The sequence below is a fragment of the Bos grunniens genome, chromosome 12, assembly GCF_055505025.1.
Source record: "Bos grunniens cultivar Pamir isolate PY7600 chromosome 12, Bosgru_T2T1.0, whole genome shotgun sequence".
Lineage (NCBI taxonomy): Eukaryota > Metazoa > Chordata > Mammalia > Artiodactyla > Bovidae > Bos > Bos grunniens.
The window spans coordinates 36,310,907-36,331,625 of record NC_141176.1 but is presented as its reverse complement, the minus strand read 5'-3'; positions in this window follow the sequence as shown (position 1 = coordinate 36,331,625).

The window sequence follows — 20,719 nt, the reverse complement described above, 5'->3', positions numbered from 1 at the left end:
ATCCCGCTTCCCGCCACTAGTTCACACGCCGAACTCCCGCATTCCACACCCGCATCCGCCTGCTTCTCCCCGGCCAAGTTGTGGCTCCACGTCCCCCACCCCCCACCCCGCACCTCCCGCCCGCTTGCTTAGGGCAGTAGGGGTGCGGGTGTGGGACTTGAATGCGGGGTGCAGGTTCCACGCCGGGTGCGTGTTGCCTAGTCGCAGCGGCCCACGCTGTCGCGGGGGCGGTAGTGGTGCCCTGGCCGGGGGCTATAAATAGCGCAGCGAGCCTGGCTCGCGTCAGACACACTTAATTCAGTCCAGGGCACTGGGATTCCTGTTGGTTTTTTTTAAGAACAACCGAGTCTCTGGTTGCTTCCAGGGTTGCTTGATTAGCGCTCAGATCTGACGAGCTAGCTGCGCACCCCGCAGAGTTTACCTGTTCAGGTGGGATCTGAACTTGAGGGCAACCCAGGGGGAAAGAAAGCTAAGCTGCTAAAGGCTCGTCTAAAACACCTTCCCTTGTAGAACTCGGACGTGTGTGTGTGTGTGTGTGTGTGTGTGTGTGTGTGTGTGTATTTAGTAGGTGGTGGTTACCTGGACCTAGGTTTTTTTGGTTGTTAGGGGTTTTTTTTTTGTTTTTAGGTTTTGTTTTTAAATTGAGAAATATTACTATAGAAGTCTTCCCTGGTGGCTCATACAGTAAAGAATCTGCCTGCAATGCATAATACCAGAGTTCCATCCCTGGGCCAGAAAGATCCCCTGCAGGAGGGCATGGCAACCCACTCCAGTATTCTTGCCTGGAGAATCCCAAGGACAGAGGAACCTGGCAGGCAACAATCCATAGGGTCACAAACAGTCAGACACGATTGAATGACCAACACACACACACACACACAATAGGTCTTCAGGTATTTTCTCACTTTTTAATTCTCTCTGAGAAGTACAAGAATGGTTTTATTTTTTCTTGATTATAGAAGAACTAAAATTTCTTAGTATTTATAGTCTCTTTGCGGGACACTTATTGGTATTCCAAGGCTAAAACGTGTAAATACAACATTGCAATGATTTAAAAACTTTTCATTAAAAATGCAGATTTAAAATGATGTTGTGTCACTCAAATACTTGCACACCATGTCATAGCAACCTGATTCACAATCGCCAAAAGGTAGGGACAACTCCATGAATGGCTTAAAAAATGTGCTTCTATGTAGAATGAAATATTATCCACCCTAAAAAGGGGAGGAGATTCTGACACAGGCTGCCACACAGATGACTCTTGAGGACATGATGTTAAGTGAAGTCAGCAGTCACAAAATACTGTATAATTCCACTTATGAAGTATCTAAAGTTGTCAGAAAGTAGGGTGGTGGATGCAGCGGCAGGGCTGGATGGGAGTTAGTGTTTAGTTAGTGTTAGTTTCAGTTTGAGAAGATGAAGTTACGATGGTGGTTGCAGAGCAGTTCGAATGTACTAACACAGAGAACTGAATGATTAAAGTGGCTAAAATGGTAAATTTTATATTATGTAGGTTTTATTACAATGAAAAGTTTCAGGGACATTGTGTAAAGACTACCAAAATTAGGAAACAGTGGTTTCTTTGCACGTATACTCTCTAGGTAGACAACTAAGATGTTAATCATATGGTTTCGGTTTTAGATGTGAAGACTGCCCATTTGGTTTCAAGAGAGATTGTGCTTAGGATAATTTCAGGGGAAAATACATATATATACATATACATACGCATATGCTAACCTGCTTAGAGCTGAATCCTCAAACGATAGACCCCATTTCCACATGCTATTAATATGTGTATCTGAAAAAAGCATGCAGTGAAGACAGCCCGGAGACCCCAGCTCGTGGTCCCGCGAAGGCATCGCCCTCTCTGGTCTTTCCCGGAGACCGCGAAGATGCGCTCGCCTCTGCTGCCCTCTGGCGGTCAAAGACGGAACTAACCTTCAGGGCCTGTTGAACCTGGGTGCATCTGCGCTTTGTATACAAAGAGAAGTTCAACAAATATTCAAATATTCGTTCAATATAGATGCCCTTCCTGGACACGATGGCCCAGAGTAAACACAGTGACCCTGCCATAATCGTGTTCAGTAGAATTTAATGGTGTGGCTCAGACGATAAAGGGTCTGTCCGCAATGCGGGAGACCCGGGGTTCAATTCCTGGGTCGGGAAGATCACCTGGAGAAGGAAATGGCAATCCACTCCAGCACTCTTGCCTGGAAAATCCCATGATGGAGGAGCCTGATAGGCTACAGTCAGTCCATGGGGTCCCAAAGAGTCGGACACGACTGAGCGACTTACTTCATTTTCACTTTTCTTTAAATAGCCAGATTTAAGGTTCATAAAAAGTTGTTACTTGGTTTTTTCCTTTTAGTTTAAAATTCATTACATACTTATACTAATAGGTGATGCGTGGTATTTTAGTTACTCGTGAGGTATACATATCTTCTACTGTACTTTTGAAAATTAATTTAATTACTATTTTTATAAAACATCTGCTCATTCAAGGCCGTGGATGAGTGCTGGAAGAGGTGTGATGATCCCCACTTTCTCCACTCAAAGAATTTCTAGTGCTGAGCTCTGGGCCCTATCCTGCCCACTGGAGCAATTTGCAGCCTATTCTGACTTGCTGTTGTTGTTTTGTCGCTAAGTCATGTCTGACTCTGTGACCTCATGGACTGTAGCCCTCCAGGCTCCTCTGTCCATGGGATTCTCCAGGTAAGAATACTGGAGCGGTTGGCCACGTCCTCCTCCAGGGGATCTTCCCGAAGCAGGGATTGAAGCCGTGTCTCCTGCATTGGCAGGTGGATTCTTTACCACTGAAAGAACCGGGGAAGCCATGGAAAACAGTATGGAAGTTCTTAAAAAAATTAAAAAAAAAATAGACTTACCATACAATTCAGCAATCCCACTTTTGGGAATTACCAAAAAAATTGAAAGCAAGGTCTCAAAGAGATGTTTGTCCACTGGTGTTCACAGCAGTGTTAGTCACAGTGGCTTTAAGGCAGAGGGAAGCCAGTGTCCACAGACAGATGAATGGATTAGCAAAATGCAGTCCATGCATACAGTGGAACATAATTCATAATTCAAAATGTGGTCCATGCATATAGTGGAGCATAACTCAGAATTCAAAAGGGAGGAAATTCTGATGCAGGCTGCACGTGGATGAATTTTGAGAACATTACCCTAAGTGAAATAAGCCGGTCACAAAAAGACAAATACTGAGTGATTCCTCGTAAAGGAGGCCCCTAGATTAGTCAGATTCAAGGAGACAGAAGGTAGGATGGGTGAGGGCAGGGAGGGAGGTGGGGAGCTGGTGCTTAAATGGGGGGCAGAGCTTCAGTTTTGCAAGATGGACAGAATTCTGGGGACAGATGGTGGTGGTAATTGCACAACATTTTGAATGTATTAAAACCATTTAACTGCATACTTAGAAATGTTTACAATGGTACATTTTATGTTATGTGTATTTTACCACAATAAAAAAGTGGAAAAAGCCCTCACACTTACTGTATGACCCTAAAAGAAACGTGAACAGAGAAGTTAACAGGGAGGTGATCCCGGTGGCTGAATTCCATCTCCTCAAATTGAAGAGTGTGATTTCTAAAGCAAGTAGAACACAGCTGATAAAACAAGCATGTGGGAGGCCCTGCTTGCTGGGTTATCACCCCAGAGCACAGGCCTCTTCCTGGCGTTTCATGCTTTTCAGAAATAAAGACCGTTTGGGTTGAAAATGATCTTCCCTCCGACAATAACAATGCAACTGCCCACAGCTGCTCGGTGGTTTTTAACTTTTAGTTTTCAAGCTGCTTGATCAGACCTGAGCCTCACAACACAGGTGTGAGGGCAGGGGCACTTCCTCGTGTTCTGGAGAAAGAAGCCGAGTTGCAGGGAAGCGACCTTTACCACTGCTGGTAAACAACTCAGCAGCTAACACTTTGGACTATGAATCTATTCATAGTACTTTTTGTGTAACACCTCAAGACTTGTGAGGCTGATGAGGAGAACTTTGTCGTTTATGAATGAGGAAAGTCCTGTAACACCAGGGAAGGGTCAGGCCGCGGGTTGTGATGCTGGGCTGGTGTTTCTGGGGTCCTCACGCACTTCCATCTCTCACTGTCTGCAGAAGCTTTATCCTCTGTCATTGCCTGGGGAGATGTTATGTTATTTTGTCTATTTGAGAACTGGGGAAACTAAGACAGTGCTGTGAAATGAAAAGATGCTTGCTCCTTGGAAGGAAAGCTATGACAAACCTAGACAGCATATTAAAAAGCAGAGACATTACTTTGCCAACAAAGGTCTGTCTAGTCAAAGCTATGGTTTTTCCAGTAGTCATGTATGGATGTGAGAGTTGGACTATACAGAAAGCTGAGCACTGAAGAACTGATGCTTTTGAACTGTGGTGTTGGAGAAGACTCTTGAGAGTTACTTGGACTGCATGAAGATCACACCAGTCTATCCTAAAGGAAATCAGTCCTGAATATTCATTAGAAGAACTGATGCTGAAGCTGAAACACTCCAATACTTTGGCCACGTGATGGGAAGAGCTGACTCATTGGAAAAGACCCTGATGCTGGGAAAGATTGAGGGCAGGAGGAGAGGGGGATGACAGAGGATGAGATGGTTGGATGGCATCATGGACTCAATGGACATGAGTTTGAGCAAACTCTGGGAGATAATGAAGGACAGGCAAGCTTGGTGTGCTACAGTACATGGGGTAGCAAAGAGTTGGACATGACTTAGTAACTGAACAACAAAGACAGTACATGTGTACTAAGTCACTTCAGTTGTGTCCAACTCTTTGAAACCCTAAGGACTGTAGCCTGCCAGGCTCCTCTGTTTATGGGGTTCTCCAGGCAAGAATATTGAGTGATTTGATTCTTCTCTATTTTTATCTTGATGAGTCTGGCTAAAGGCTTGTCAATTTTGTTTATCTTCTCAAAGAACCAGCTTTTATTGATCTTTATTATTGTTTCTTTCATTTCTCTTTCATTTATTTCTGCTCGGATCTTTATTATTTCTTTCCTTCTACTAATTTTTTTTTTCTAATCAACAAAACTAGAAATGAAAAAGGAGAGGTTACAACAGACAATGCAGAAATACAAAGGATTATAAGAGACTATTATGAACAACTAAATGGCAATAAAATGGATAACCTGGAAGAAATAGACAGATTCTTAGAAAAGTTCAATCTTCCAAGATGGAATCAGGAAGAAATAGAAATTATGAACAACCCAATTACAAGCACTGAAATAGAAGCTATGATCAAAAATCTCCCAAAAAACAAAAGCCCAGGACCAGATGGCTTCACAGGAGAATTCTATCAAACATTTAGAGAAGAGCTAATGCCTATCCTAAAACTCTGTCAAAAAATTACAGAGGAAGAAACACTTCCAAACTCATTCTATGAGGCCACCATCACCCTGATATCAAAACCAGACAAAGACAACACAAAAAAGGAAAACTACAGGCCAGTATCACTGAGGAACATAGATGCAAAAATCCTCAACAAAATTTTAGCAAACAGAATTCAGCAACACATCAAAAAGCTCATATACCATGATCAAGTTGGTTTTATTCCATGAATGCAAGGATTCTTCAATATATGCAAATCAGTCAATGTGATATACCATATTAACAAATTGAAAGATAAAAGCCATATGATAATCTTAATAGATGCAGAAAAAGCCTTTGACAAAATTCAGCACCCATCTATGATTAAAACTCTTCTAAAAATGGGCATAGAAGGAACCTACCTCAACATAGTAAAGGCCATATATGATAAACCTATAGCAAACATTATTCTCAATTATGAGAAACTAAAAGCATTCTCTCTAAGATTAGGAGCAAGACAAGGGTGTCTACTCTTACCACTATTATTCAACATAGTTCTGGAAGTCCTAGCTACAGCAATCAGAGAAGAAAAAGAAATAAAAGGAATTCAGATCAGAAAAGAAGTAAAGCTTTCACTGTTTGCAGATGACATGATATTGTACATAGAAATCCCCAAAGATAGTATTAGAAAATTACTAGAGCTAACCAGTGAATTTTGCAAAGTTGCAGGATACAAAGTCAATACACAAAAATCACTTGCATTTCTATATACTAACAATGAAAAATCAGAAAGAGAAATTAAGGAATCAATCCCATTTACCATTGCAACAAAAAGAATTAAATATCTAGGAATAAACTTACCTAAGGAGACAAAAGAACTGTACACAGAAAATTATAAGACACTGATGACAGAAATCAAAGGTGACATAAACAGATGGAGAGATATTCCATGTTTCTGGGTAGGAAGAATCAATATTATGAGTTTAGTTCAGTTCAGTCGCTCAGTCGTGTCCGACTCTTTGCAACCCCTTGAATCCCAGCACTCCAGGCCTCCCTGTCCATCACCAACTCCCAGAGTTCACCCAGACTCATGTCCATCGAGTCAGTGATGCCATCCAGCCATCTCATCCTCTGTCATCCCCTTCTCCTCCTGCCCTCAATCCCTCCCAGCATCAGAGTCTTTTCCAATGAGTCAACTCTTCGCATGAGGTGGCCGAAGTATTGGAGTTTCAGCTTCAGCCAGAGAAGGCAATGGCACCCCACTCCAGTACTTGCTTGGAAAATCCCATGGACGGAGGAGCCTGCTAGGCTGAAATCCATGGGGTCTCGAAGAGTCGGACACGACTGAGCGACTTCACTTTAACTTTCATGCATTGGAGAAGGAAATGGCAACCCACTCCAGTGTTCTTGCCTGGAGAATCCCAGGGATGGGGGAGCCTGGTGGGCTGCCGTCTACGGGGTCGCACAGAGTTGGACACGACTGAAGTGACTTAGCGTAGCATAGCATTCAGCTTCAGCATCATTCCTTCCAAAGAAATCCCAGGGCTGATCTCCTTCAGAATGGACTGGTTGGATCTCCTTGCAGTCCAAGGGACTCTCAAGAGTCTTCTCCAACACCACAGTTCAAAAGCATCAATTCTTCGGTGCTCAGCCTTCTTCACAGTCCAACTCTCACATCCATACATGACCACTGGAAAAACCATAGCCTTGACTAGACAAACCTTTGTTGGCAAAGTAATGTCTCTGCTTTTGAATATGCTATCTAGGTTAGTCATAACTTTCCTTCCAAGGAGTAAAATGACTATATTTCCAAATGCAATCTACAGATTCAATGTGATCCCTATCAAATTACCAATGGCATTTTTCACAGAACTACAACAAAAAATTTCACAATTCATATGAAAGCACAAAAGACCCTGAATAGCCAAAGCAGTCTTGAGAAAGAAGAGTGGAGCTGGAGGAATCAAGCTTCCTGACTTCAGATTATACTACAACGTACAGTCACCAAGACAGTATGGTACTGGCACAAAAACAGAAATATACACCAGTGGAACAAGATAGAGGGTCCAGAGATAAACCCATGCACCTATGGGTGCCTTATTTTTGACAAAGGAGGAGAGAACATACAAAGGGGCAAAGACAGCCTCTTCAGTAAATGGTGCTGGGAAAACTGGACAGCTACATGTAAAAGAATGAAATGAGAATACCTCTAACACCATACACAAAGATAAACTCAAAAAGGATTAAAGGCCTAAATGTAAGACCAGAAACTATAAAACTCTTAGAGGAAAACATAGGCAGAACACTTGATGACATAAATCAAAGCAAGATCCTCTATGACCTACCTCCTAGAGTAATAGAAATAAAAACAAAAGTAGAGTGAGACCTGATTAAACTTAAAAGCTTTTGCACAGCAAAGGAAACTATAAGCAAGGTGAAAAGACAACCCTCGGAATGGGAGAAACTAATAGCAAATGAAACAACTGACAAAGGATTAATTTCCAAAATATACAAGCAGTTCATACAACTCAATACCAGAAAAACAAACAACCTAATTAAAAAGTGGGAAAAAGACCTAAACAGACATCTCTCCAAAGAAGACATACAGATGGCTAACAAACACATGAAAAGATGCTCAACATCGCTCATTATTGCTGCTGCTGCTGCTGCTAAGTTGCTTCAGTCATGTCCGACTCTGCGACCCCGTAGATGGCAGCCCACCAGGCTCCCCCATCCCTGGGATTCTCCAGGCAAGAACACTGGAGTGGGTTGCCATTTCCTTCTCGACCCCATGAACCATAGGCCTCCCTGTCTATCACCAACTCACGAACCATAGGCCTCCCTGTCTATCACCAACTCCTGGAGTTCACCCAGACTCACGTCCATCGAGTCAGTGATGCCATCCAGCCATCTCATCCTCTCTTCTCCTCCTGCCCCCAATCCCTCCCAGCATCAGAGTCTTTTCCAATGAGTCAACTCTTCCCATGAGGTGGCCAAAGTACTGGAGTTTCAGCTTCAGCATCATTCCTTCCAAAGCACACCCAGGGCTGATGTCCTTTAGAATGGACTGGTTGGATCTCCTTGCAGTCCAAAGGACTCTCAAGAGTCTTCTCCAACACCACAGTTCAAAAGCATCAGTTCTTCAGTGCTCAGCTTTCTTTATAGTCCAACTCTCACATCCATACATGACCACAGGAAAAACCATAGCCTTGACTAGACAGACCTTTGTTGGCAAAGTAATGTCTCTGCTTTTTAATATGCTATCTAGGTTAGTCATAACTTTCCTTCCAAGGAGTAAGCGTCTTTTAATTTCATGGCTGCAATCACCATCTGCAGTGATTTTGGAGCCCAGAAAAATAAAGTCAGCCACTGTTTCCCCATCTATTTGCCATGAAGTGATGGGGCCAGATGCCATGATCTTAGTTTTCTGAATGTTGAGCTTTAAGCTAACTTTTTCACTTTCCTTTTTCACCTTAATCAAGAGGCTCTTTAGTTCTTCTTCACTTTCTGCCATAAGGGTGGTGTCATCGGTATATCTGAGGTTACTGATATTTCTCCTGGCAATCTTGGTTCTAGCTTGTGCTTCTTCCAGCCCAGCGTTTCTCATGGTGTACTCTGCATATAAGTTATATAGGCAGGGTGACAATATACAGCCTTGACATACTCCTTTTTCTACTTGGAACCGTAAAACAGATAGCCGACAGGAATTTGCTGTTATTACTCAGGAAACTCAAACAGGGACTCTGTATCAACCTAGAGAGGTGGGATGGGAAGGGATATGGGGAGGGAGGTTCAAAAAGGAGCGGATATATGTATACTTATGGCTGATTCATGTTGAGGTTTGACAGAAAACAACAAAATTCTATAAAGCAATTATTCTTCCATTAAAAAAAAAAAAAGACTACTGGAGTGGGTTGCCATGCCATCCTCCAGGGGATCTTCCTAACCCAGGAATTGAACCTGGTCTCCTGTGTCTTCTGCATTGTAGGCAGATTCTTTACTGTCTGAGCCACCAAGGAAAGAGAATGGCTTTTGCTTCAATCCATCACAGGTGCCTGGAGTCCTCTAGAAGGGGGTGGTTCCCGCTGCTGGAAGCCCTGCAGGGTCAGGCTGGGGGGCAGGAAGGACGCAGTGAAAGGTGCCAGGACTGCACCTGTGGAGAGGTGAGGAGGCCAGCCTTCCACAAGGGAGGAATGAGTTCAGATCCCATCAAGGCTGGATACCAGCTCGGTGTGTCAGTGCATTAAATAAAACCTACTAGGTGCCCCAGCTGACCTTGGACATTTGTCAGAAGGACATCTGAGCCATCTTGTGTAAGGGCAGGAGGTGGGGGGCTTCCTCATCCGCTGGGAGCCTGGGGTCCTCTGAGACCGAGCGTCCAGGGCACAGAGCGAGAGGGGCCAGAAGAGCACTGGCCGCCCTGGGCCCCCTGAGATGGCTCCTGATGCAGCCTCTGCCCTGGGGTGCGTAATGGGGACAGCCGTGTCTGAGGCTCGGCTCCACCGCAGCCTGGCTCTTGATTAACCGGACTTTTTTCACTGATCACCTGTTTCAACTGCTTTCTACTTGTTTCCTTCTTGACTTCTACCGGTTACATTTTCTTCTTCATCACCTTCTCATTTTAATTTTACTTTTGCCTAACGTGTCATTCTTGTTTTCCTCCCCTGACTCCTTGGGGTGGACGGCTCCCCCTCCACACCCCACACCTACACCTGTGATGGGAATGAGCACAGGTGGGTGGGCAAGCCCCCCTCCCCCCTATAACTCCTGCTGACAGAGTCCCTGCCCTCAGCAGCGATGATCAGACAAGAGCTAAGTATGTTCTTCAGATAACTGAGAGGATGTCTAAGCTCAAATCATAGACCTGACCCTTATTGTCTCCCCATTCATTAAGGTTCGCTTGCCCAAAATAGCACGAAATAGAGAGCATCTACGTAGTCTGTAGTTTTCTTTAAGAGGTCAGATTTTTTCCCTTAATTAATTTATTTATTTGGCTGCCTTGCATCTTAGTTGCAGCATGGGCTCAGTAGTTGCGGTGCACAGGCTTGCTGTCCCATGGCATGTGGAGCCTTCCCAGACGAGGGATTGAACCCGTGTCCCCTGCACTGGGAGGCGGATTCTCTGTGTCACCAGGGAAATCCCCGTGGGATGGTTTTGAAGATGAATCCAGGTGGCCCGGGTATGAAATAGTCTAATACAGTACACAGCTGCCGCCCCCAAGTGGCTCTTATTACTGGTACTTGGAAACTTTTCCAGCAACTTATCATCAATGCTGTGACATTTATATTGTAACTTACAAGAGTATCGGTCCCCAAGAGATGAGGGGGAAAAACAATCTTTCACTGCAGACAGTCTGAGAAACACTGGTCTGCACGTCATGATTCCTGTTCTTGGGGAAAGTTCTCTAGAGTGGCCAGAGGTGCATCTATAGTTAGTAAAGTCCTCAGAAAATTGCTGAAAGAAGCAACTGGGGACTAAATGTCACAGGTCAGTTCTGAGTGAACAGGCAGACACAGGACACCCTATTACATCCTCTTTCTCCTTTCTGTTCCTCCACGGCCCCCTGGGGGCCAGCAGGGCAGAGGCAGAAGGGATGCTGGGCACCTGGCCTGAGCCCCTGCCCTGTGCATGCACACCGAGGCGCCCAGACCAGGAGCCCCGTGTCCCCACACACGGAGACAGACTTACTTTTCTGCATGTTCCAGATTCATTTCACTTGATGCATGGGAACGTGTTTGTAAGTGGCTTGCAGCTGCTGGGAGTATGCAGATGTGTCATTGTCTTCACATCGCCGACCCTCTGGAGAAGAAAAAAAAACTGACACTGCTTTCAAGTGATTCCCGTGTAACGTCCCCGAGGCAGAGAGTGTTCCCACAAGGGTGACAGGAAAGATCATGTGTGCAGGTTTCAGGAAGCAGCACTCTCTTTCCAGAGGCTGGGCTGGCCTTTGGCCAAAGAAGAGAACACACAGGCCGTGTGCACTCTTGCCAGCACTTGTCCCTCGAGAAGAATGAGGCATGTTTAATCCTTTCCTTTCTCTCAATGAGCACAGGCCTGTTGGGGGTAGACGCTCTCCATCCAGCTTGAACGCCATTAACTCGGCAAGTGCCTAGTGCAGGCAACGCCGTCGCAGGGAATCTGAGCTCTGCTGGAAGTGGCGAGGACTGTCTGCTCCCTGTGAAGGATCCGCCACCCATCTGCCAGGAGCCCGGCAAGGCAACCACCAGGCTAGGGGCGAGGCCGCGGGCTGAGCCGGTCACTGCGTCCTGGAAACTCGCAGTCCAACGTGATGGCCACCAAACAGTCACCTTCCCAGCACACACGCTGAGCTCCGTCGACTCCAATGCACAGCTGATGGTAAATGGTCACGAAGGCAGGTCTTTAGTAAAAGCAAAGCCATGTAAAGTGAAGTTTTGAGAGGCAGGGATCCCTCTGCTTTGTTCCACTAGAATAAAGGCTCGGTCATGATGCTGAGATGTCGTCAGTGGTAGGACACAGCTCTCTGCTTCAGGGATGGTCAAATGCGAAAGAACCAAGGAACTGTTTGTCTTAGAATCTGCAAGTGAGCGCCATTCCCTCCCCAGTGCCATCCTCTCTGACTGAAGGGCCCACTGCTGCCTCTATCCTGGGGGCACCGCTCGCCTGCTCCCTCCGGCGCTGTCCCTGGCTGTGAGGAGGTGAGCAGTCCTCTCTCCTGCAAGGAGAGCCGTGTGGGGCCAGCCTGGACGAGTCTAGAACTGTTCCTTCTTCATCCCTGGGGTCAGCTGCGTTTCCTCACCGGCCTCTGGGCTTTCCTGCGCATGAAAGTCCAAGTGCTGAACATCTACCCGTTCAGGTCTCTTCTCCTTCCAACCGGACCACGTGTCCACCCTCTGCTCTGAGCTCCGGTGGAGCAGTGCACGCAGTCTGGACAGTGACCCGGGAGTTGGGACAGAGAAGCTGAGGACTTGAGGGTCCTGGAGGACAAACTGGGAGGATGGGTTGACGCAGGTGCAGAAAGAAGAGTGGGGAGGAGAGGCAGGACCTGGGTGCCCTTTATTAGGGTCTGGGGGTAAGGCAGGGCTGGTCAATTCAAACAAAAGACTGGGATTTTGTTCAGTTCCTTAGGGTCTCATCTCAGGGCACATGGGAGGCTTGGGCGGGTCAGGACAGAAGGATCACGGGGGCTCTGCCCCTGCTGTCCAGGGTCTGAGTGCATGAAGGGCTAGGGTCCCCCTACGCCACCACCTCCCACGCCCCCAGCCTCCTGGCCGCTCAGAATGGCGCTGAGGCAGCAAACACGCAGCAGCTCAGCTCTGCCTCACCACCTCAGGCAATAAACAGAAGGACTTTCTTGTCCTGACAAGACAGAGACAAATCACTTTTCAAAAAAGGACGACAACCACAGAGGTGTCCATTTTCTGCTTCTTGTAAAGATGATGGCTCTCTTTGCTGTTCTGGGAGCTTTGTGTACGTTTTCAGAAATGCAAAGGTAGTCATGATGCTTGAGAACAAAAAGCCCATCAAAATGCTTTTTGTGAGTAAAAGCTGTGCTGACTGTCAGGAGCAAACTCTTCCCCTACATGTTTCTGGACTTGTGTGAGTGTCACAGGCGCTTCTGTGTCTGTCTAGGGCAGAAGTGAAGCCCAGGCCGTCACTGCAGGGACGCAGTGCTGCAGTGCTCCACCTCTGGGGGCCCGGGATGTGCGTGAGCTCTCACGACCTGGCCACGGGCATTTCCTCTGCCTTTCATCTCTATCCCGAGAGTAGCTCTGTTTTCAATGTTCTCCTGACACAGGCGGCAGAGACCACGGTGAGCACTTCTGAGGTGAGGAAAAGTCCCTCCTGTGTCTGAACATGGGCTTCTTCTCTGGATGACCTGACCGCACTTGAAAAGGAGTGTTCTCTGTGGGGCAGGAAGGCTCCAGGCTCAGACTTGTGTTTGCGTCATGTTTACAGTTAATCTACGGGCTTAGGGAGTTATTTGGGGGCATTATAGCACTAATAAACTGGTTTGGAGACGTTCGTAGTGTTTGAGGTATGTCTGAGCCCAGAACTCTTCTTAGTGCTTATGGTCACCAGCAGTGTCTTGTGTGAAGACAATCCATTGTCTCTTGTGTTGAGAAAAGACATCTTAAAAAATTACAGTAAAATATACATGACATAAAATTCACCGTATTAGCTATTTTGTGTGTGCACTTTGAAGCACACTCACATCACTGTGAGACCATCCCCAGCACCAGCTCCAGAAGCTTTTCATCCTCCCAAGCTGAGACCCTCTGCCCATTAGTTATGCCCCGTCCCCCGGCCCAAGATCGTGGAAGCCATCCTTCTATCTCCGTGAATGTGACTAATCTGGGGACCCCAAGGAAGTGGAATCTTACAGTCTTTGTCCTTTTGTGTTTGATTTATTTCACTGAGCATAATGTCAGGTTTCACCCATATGGTAGCCTGTGTCATAATTTCCTTTTTTTTTTCAGGCTGAGTAATATTTTATTGTGTATGTGAGCCACATTTAAAAAAATCTGTTCATCTGTTGATGGACACCTGTAGTGCTTCTAGTTTTTGGCAAGTGTGAATAAAGCTGCTACGAACACAGGCAAACACATATCTGTTAACACTGAGATCTGTTTCTTTTGGAAAAGGTAGGGCAAATGAGAAAAATTAATGCTTTATTGAGTTCTTGTGAGTCACAATTGCCCAAAACCATTTTTAATGTCTTGTAAATATTAATTGTGTAAATATCACAATTAATAAAGTGCCTGAAAATTTTGAGTGGAATGTTATTAGGTGATTTTCCCATCTATAACAGAATTAAGACCAAATAACACTGAATATTTAGAGCTGCTGTGTTAATATTAGATGATGGTTTAAAAAACATTTTAAATACGAGACTTTCCTGCCCCATAGATGAGTCCTGAATAAGAAATAATCTCAGCAGAGCATTTACGGCCCTGGATGGTAAGATTTCAAAATACTGGGCTCCCCAGAAACCGGCCAGCCAGTCGTATCACCAAGTGGTAGAAAGAGGCCTTGATAAGTCATGCAGCATCTCAAAGAAAAGGAAGAATGCCAGGCTGAACACTGTCTCCCTTCCTGGCCAAAGGCTGCATCTTCCTTGGTTTACTTTGTGCTCCTTTCGGCCCCAAAGAAACCATTTCCAGCCCAGTTCTCTCCTGTGGTGCTTGGCGTGCCCATCACCCCCAGCACGTTTCTGTTCTGTTTGGACACACCTGCCCTCCACACCATGACTGCTTCTGGAATCATCTGTGTTTATCAGTACCCCCCACCTGCGGGGACCTCGGTGAGTGTGTCCTTGGAGAGGATACCAGATTCGTAAACACACTCAGGCTGTTCGCCCAGTCTGTCATAATATCCTTACTCTTAAGAAGAAAACGTGGGAACCAGAGACAGCTAAATACATTTACCTGGAAAACTCCAAACTCAAATCCTGCTGGTAAATGAACTGTGGTGGAGCGCAAAGGAAGAGTCTGGAGGCATTCCACGGTCAACACTTTTACTGGCTGAAATGGCCTTAGGCGCGTTAAACCGACAGGTGACATGAAGTTGGAAGGAATTGCTTCCAACATATTCATATAAACTGAATATGCGGCCTGCTGCTGCTAAGTTGCTTCAGTTGTGTCCAACTCTGTGCGACCCCATAGAGGGCAGCCCACCAGGCTCCCCCGTCCCTAGGATTCTCCAGGCAAGAACACTGGAGTGGGTTGCATTTCTTTCTCCAATGCATGAAAGTGAAAAGTGAAAGTGAAGTCGCTCTGTCGTGCCCGACTCTTAGCAACCCCATGGACTGCAGCCTACCAGGCTCCTCCGTCCATGGGATTTTCCAGGCAAGAGTACTGGAGTGGGGTGCCATTGCCTTCTCCATGGAGGGTCTAATGAAGCCGAGGGATAGGCCAAGGTCAGCAGGTTGGAATCCACTTGGGAAAACGCAAAGCCCTGAGTTAGGCTTGAAAATCCACATGGTGCTTGCTACAAAGGGAAGTGTAGTTTTCAAGGAGATGGAGGTGCCAGGGAGCAGGGAAAGGGGGTTGCTCTTTGTGAAAAACTGGTAACAGTGTGACAGCTAGGCACTAACAAGCCACAATTGCCGCTCTGAACATTCAGTTCAGTTCAGTCACTCAGTCATGTCCAACTCTTTGCCACCCCATGAATCGCAGCACGCCAGGCCTCCCTGTCCATCACAAACTCCCAGAGTCACCCAGACTCACGTCCATCGAGTCAGTGATGCCATCCAGCCATCTCATCCTCTCTTCTCCTCCTGCCCCCAATCCCTCCCAGCATCAGAGTCTTTTCCAATGAGTCAACTCTTCGCATGAGGTGGCCAAAGTACTGGAGTTTCAGCTTTAGCATCATTCCTTCCAAAGCACACCCAGGGCTGATCTCCTTTAGAATGGATGGTTGGATTTCCTTGCAGTCCAAGGGACTCTCAAGAGTCTTCTCCAACACCACAGTTCAAAAGCATCAATTCTTCGGCACTCAGCCTTCTTCACAGTCCAACCCTCACATCCATACATGACCACTTGGAAAACCATAGCCTTAACTAGACGGACCTTTCTTGGCAAAGTAATGTCTCTGCTTTTGAATATGCTATCTAGGTTGGTCATAACTTTTCTTCCAAGGAGTAAGCGTCTTTTAATTTCATGGCTGCAGTCACCATCTGCAGTGATTGTGGAGCCCAGAAAAATAAAGTCTGACACTATTTCCACTGTTTCCCCATCTATTTCCCATGAAGTGATGGGACCAGATGCCATGATCTTTGTTTTCTGAATGTTGAGCTTTAAGCCAACTTTTTCACCCTCCACTTTCACTTTCATCAAGAGGCTTTTGAGTTCCTCTTCACTTTCTGCCATAAGGGTGGTGTCATCTGCATATCTGGGGTTATTGATATTTCCCCCCACAATCTTGATTCCAGTTTGTGTTTCTTCCAGTCCAGCGTTTCTCATGATGTACTCTGCATAAAAGTTAAATAAGCAGGGTGACAATATACAGCCTTGACGTACTCCTTTTCCTGTTTGGAACCAGTCTCTTGTTCCATGTCCAGTTCTAACTGTTGCTTCCTGACCTGCATACAAATTTCTCAAGAGGCAGGTCAGGTGGTCTGGTATTCTCATCTCTTTCAGAATTTCCACAGTTTATTGTGATCCACACAGTCAAAGGTTTTGGCATAGTCAATAAAGCAGAAAAAGATGTTTTTCTGGAACTCTCTTGCTTTTTCCATGATCCAGCGGATGTTGGCAATTTGATCTCTGGTTCCTCTGCCTTTTCTAAAACCAGCTTGAACATCAGGAAGTTCACGGTTCACATATTGCTGAAGCCTGGCTTGGAGAATTTTGAGCATTACTTTACTAGCGTGTGAGATGAGTGCAATTGTGCGGTAGTTTGAGCATTCTTTGGCATTGCCTTTCTTAGGGATTGGAATGAAAACTGACCTTTTCCAATTCTGTGGCCACTGCTGAGTTTTCCAAATTTGCTGGCATATTGAGTGCAACACTTTTACAGCATCATCTTTCAGGATTTGAAATAGCTGAACTGGAATTCCATCACCTCCACTAGCTTTGTTCGTAGTGGTGCTTTCTATTTAACTAAGATGACCATTATATCTACTACTGCGGGCAGGAATCCCTCAGAAGAAATGGAGTAGCCATCATGGTCAACAAAAGAGTCCAAAATGCAGTACTTGGATGCAATCTTAAAAATGACAGAATGATCTCTGTTCGTTTCCAAGGCAAACCATTCAATATCACAGTCATCCAAGTCTATGCCCCAATCAGTAACGCTGAAGAAGCTGAAGTTGAACAGATCTATGAAGACCTACAAGACCTCTTAGAACTAACACCCCAAAAAGATGTCCTTTTCATTATAGGGGACTGAAATGCAAAAGTAGGAAGTCAAGAAACACCTAGAGTAACAGGCAAATTTGGCCTTGGAATACGGAATGAAGCAGGGCAAAAACTAATAGAGTTTTGCCAAGAAAATGCACTGGTCATAGCAAATACCCTCTTCCAACAACACAAGAGAAGACTCTACACATGGACATCACCAGACGGTCAACACTGAAATCAGATTGATTATGTTCTTTGTAGCCAAAGATGGAGAAGCTCTATATAGTAAACAAAAACAAGACCAGGAGCTGACTGTGGCTCAGATCATGAACTCCTTATTGCCAAATTCAGACTTAAATTGAAGAAAGTAGGGAAAACCACTAGACCATTCAGGTATGACCTAAATCAAATCCCTTGTGATTATACAGTGGAAGTGAGAAATAGATTTAAGGGCCTAGATCTGATAGAGTGCCTGATGAACTATGGAATGAGGTTCGTGACATTGTACAGGAGACAGGGATCAAGACTATCCCCATGGAAAAGAAATGCAAAAAAGCAAAATGGCTGTCTGGGGAGGGCTTACAAATAGCTGTGAAAAGAAGAGAAGCGAAAAGCAAAGGAGAAAAGGAAAGATATAAGCATCTGAATGCAGAGTTCCAAAGAATAGCAAGAAGAGATAAGAAAGCCTTCTTCAGCAATCAATACAAAGAAATAGAGGAAAACAACAGAATGGGAAAGACTAGAGATCTCTTCAAGAAAATTAGAGATACCAAGGGAACATTTCATGCAAAGATGGGCTTGATAAAGGACAGAAATGGTATGGACCTAACAGAAGCAGAAGATATTAAGAAGAGGTGGCAAGAATGCACAGAAGAACTGTACAAAAAAGATCTTCACGACCCAGATAATCACGATGGTGTGATCACTGACCTAGAGCCAGACATCCTGGAATGTGAAGTCAAGTGGGCCTTAGAAAGCATCACTACGAACAAAGCTAGTGGAGGTGATGGAAAAAGAGGAGCTACACACAGACCTGGAGAGAGTTCTGGGGCGTATTACTGAGTGAGACACCATCACAGAGAAAATGACCTAAGAAAAGCAGACCGACATGGCCGTGTGCGTCTGTGCGGGTTTGTGTGTGAATATCTGCAGTGCAGGACCTCTGGGGCAGGTTTGCATCCACGGGTTAATACGGACATCGAGTAAGGCTGCAGAGGAGACCTGCACCTGGACTTGCTTCCGTATTTAATCTCAAAGCCAATGTACTTCTATATTAATTTCACAATCTCATACATCACATCACTGGCCTTTTTGATTGATCATGAGGAAAGATGGGGCGGCTGTTAAAAAGCAAACTCGAGATCCCACTGCTTTAGCCACAGGCTGCGTCCATCTGTGGCCGGGCTATCTGTGCTCAGAGGACTGGGAAGAGCCCCTGCTGCTGGACCTGGGCGGGGACTAACCGGGGCTCCACTGCAGAGGACAGGGCGAGGCCTGTCTTGTTCCTTCTCTTCCTGGACCTGGTGGATCCGGACACAGGAGCTGTTTCATCGTGATGAATAAACGAGTCAGAGTCTGCTAACGGGAACGCAGACCCATGTGGCTGGAGAATGAAGTCAGGGTTGAACTTGGACATGTTCTTGGTGACGGGAGGTTCCTGAGAGGCAGACAGACTCCTCTGGGTCCAGCAGAGGGCAGGATAGATGCTGGAAGCAGGTGTCCTGGAGGAGGCGTCACCCCAGCCCAGAGGCCTCCCCTTGGGCACGCTGTACCGCCTGGCCCCTGGCACCACTTCTTTCCCTTTTATTTCTCTCCAGTGCACTCATCTTCAGGTATTTGTTGGTATTTTGTTTGCTCCCAGTCCTGTTGCCCAACAGTTCCTGGTGCTCAGTGGGCGCTCTGTAAATCTTGGCTGAGTAGATAAATAATTAGCGACAGGCAGGAACGGAAGGCGGTGTCACCAGAGCGGGCCCCTCAGCCCTGCCGGTGCAGGGTGAAAAGGCTGCCAGCTTCCGGAAGTAACTCCCCAGCTCCAGAATTGCGCGCCCCCCACCGCCCCCGCTGTGCTCCTGCCCTGAGCTGCGCCCCCCACACGGAGGAGGCGTGGCCACCCCAGCTCAGGAGCACTTGGTAACTCGGAAGGAGGTGTGAAGTGACCCTAACAATATGAATCAAAGCTTTTTTCTTTTGAGATCTTTCTCCAGGTGCAGGGTAACAGAGCCTCTCCTCCCCTTCTTGGTGGTCTCAGCCACTCCACCCCCTGCCCCCCCAAATTGTACTTATTTCAGGCTTTGAGTAAATGGACGCTTTCCCCAAGCTTTGGGAGGGTCATTCCTTCTAGAACCCCATCCATCCACCCCCCAGCCTGGGATCCACCTGGTGGAAAACAGAGACAAGTGTAATCACTTAGCGCTTTGCTGCGTGGACACTTTGATGTAAATTATCTTATTGGGTTTCTGTGACCCTCAGATACTGTTCAGCTGGCGCTTTAAGATGAGGAACCAAGTCTGACAAGTGAGTGAGCTCCCTGTACCCACGACAGACCCCTCAGCACCCTACCTCCCCTCAGGCTCTTCCCTGAGGTCAGGGACAGCGTGAGGGACCGCTCAGGCCCTGGCCACCCCCAGATTCCCACCTTCACCTTCCTGATTCAACCCAGATTTACCTGCCCACAGCTGCCCATGCATGGAAGGGTTGAGGTGTCCTAATAAACCCTGAACAAGAAAGCCTTAGCAGCTGGGCTGTTCCCACTGCCTCTTACGGGCTTGCTGTGGCCAACCTGACACAGGGAACTTGGGTGGACTCTCCACAAATAACACAAAAGTAGAGCTTTTTTTCACCTACAACAAATTAGAAATGAGTGGCTTGAGATATATATTAGGATGATCGTTTTTAGAGTTCAAGCTCTAATTTTCAGGCATGAGGCCAAACCTGTCTATAAACTCTTAAAAGTGGTCAGTAGTCGTCTGTAATTATTTTGACCCAGTCTTTTAATACCCAAGAGTCATAATCTTCATAGCTTGTGAGTGCATCTATTTAAAAAGTCACATGTTCCTGTAACAGGCTGTGTGGAGGGCAGCCTGGAAGGTGGCCAGGGACCATTTCTTATCCCTTCTCTATCATCTGGAGGAAAAGTGACTGCTTTCTGTCCTTCTAAACCTATCTACAAATGATATGGGCTTCCCAGGTGGCTCAGTGGTAAAGAATCTGCCTGCTAACGGGCAGGAGATGTGGGTTCAATCCCTGGGTCGGGAAGATCCCCAGGAGAAGGAAATGGCCACCCGCTCCAGTATTTTTGCCTGGAGAACCTCACGGACAGAGGAGCCTGGCAGGCTACATTCCAGGGGGTCACAAAGAGTTGGACATGACTCAGAGGCTAAACAGCAACAAAGGAGCGTATGGTTCCTCATAAACACACTTGTAATTACCAATGTGTAAAGCGCTTTCAGGTCCCTGGATGAGATCTCTGACCACCTTGGGTGTTTCTGGCATCCCAGGAGTGCGCTGGGCAGCAGGCCACACACACGGACTGGAAGGTGCTCCCGGAACAGAAGGCAGGTGATAAGACC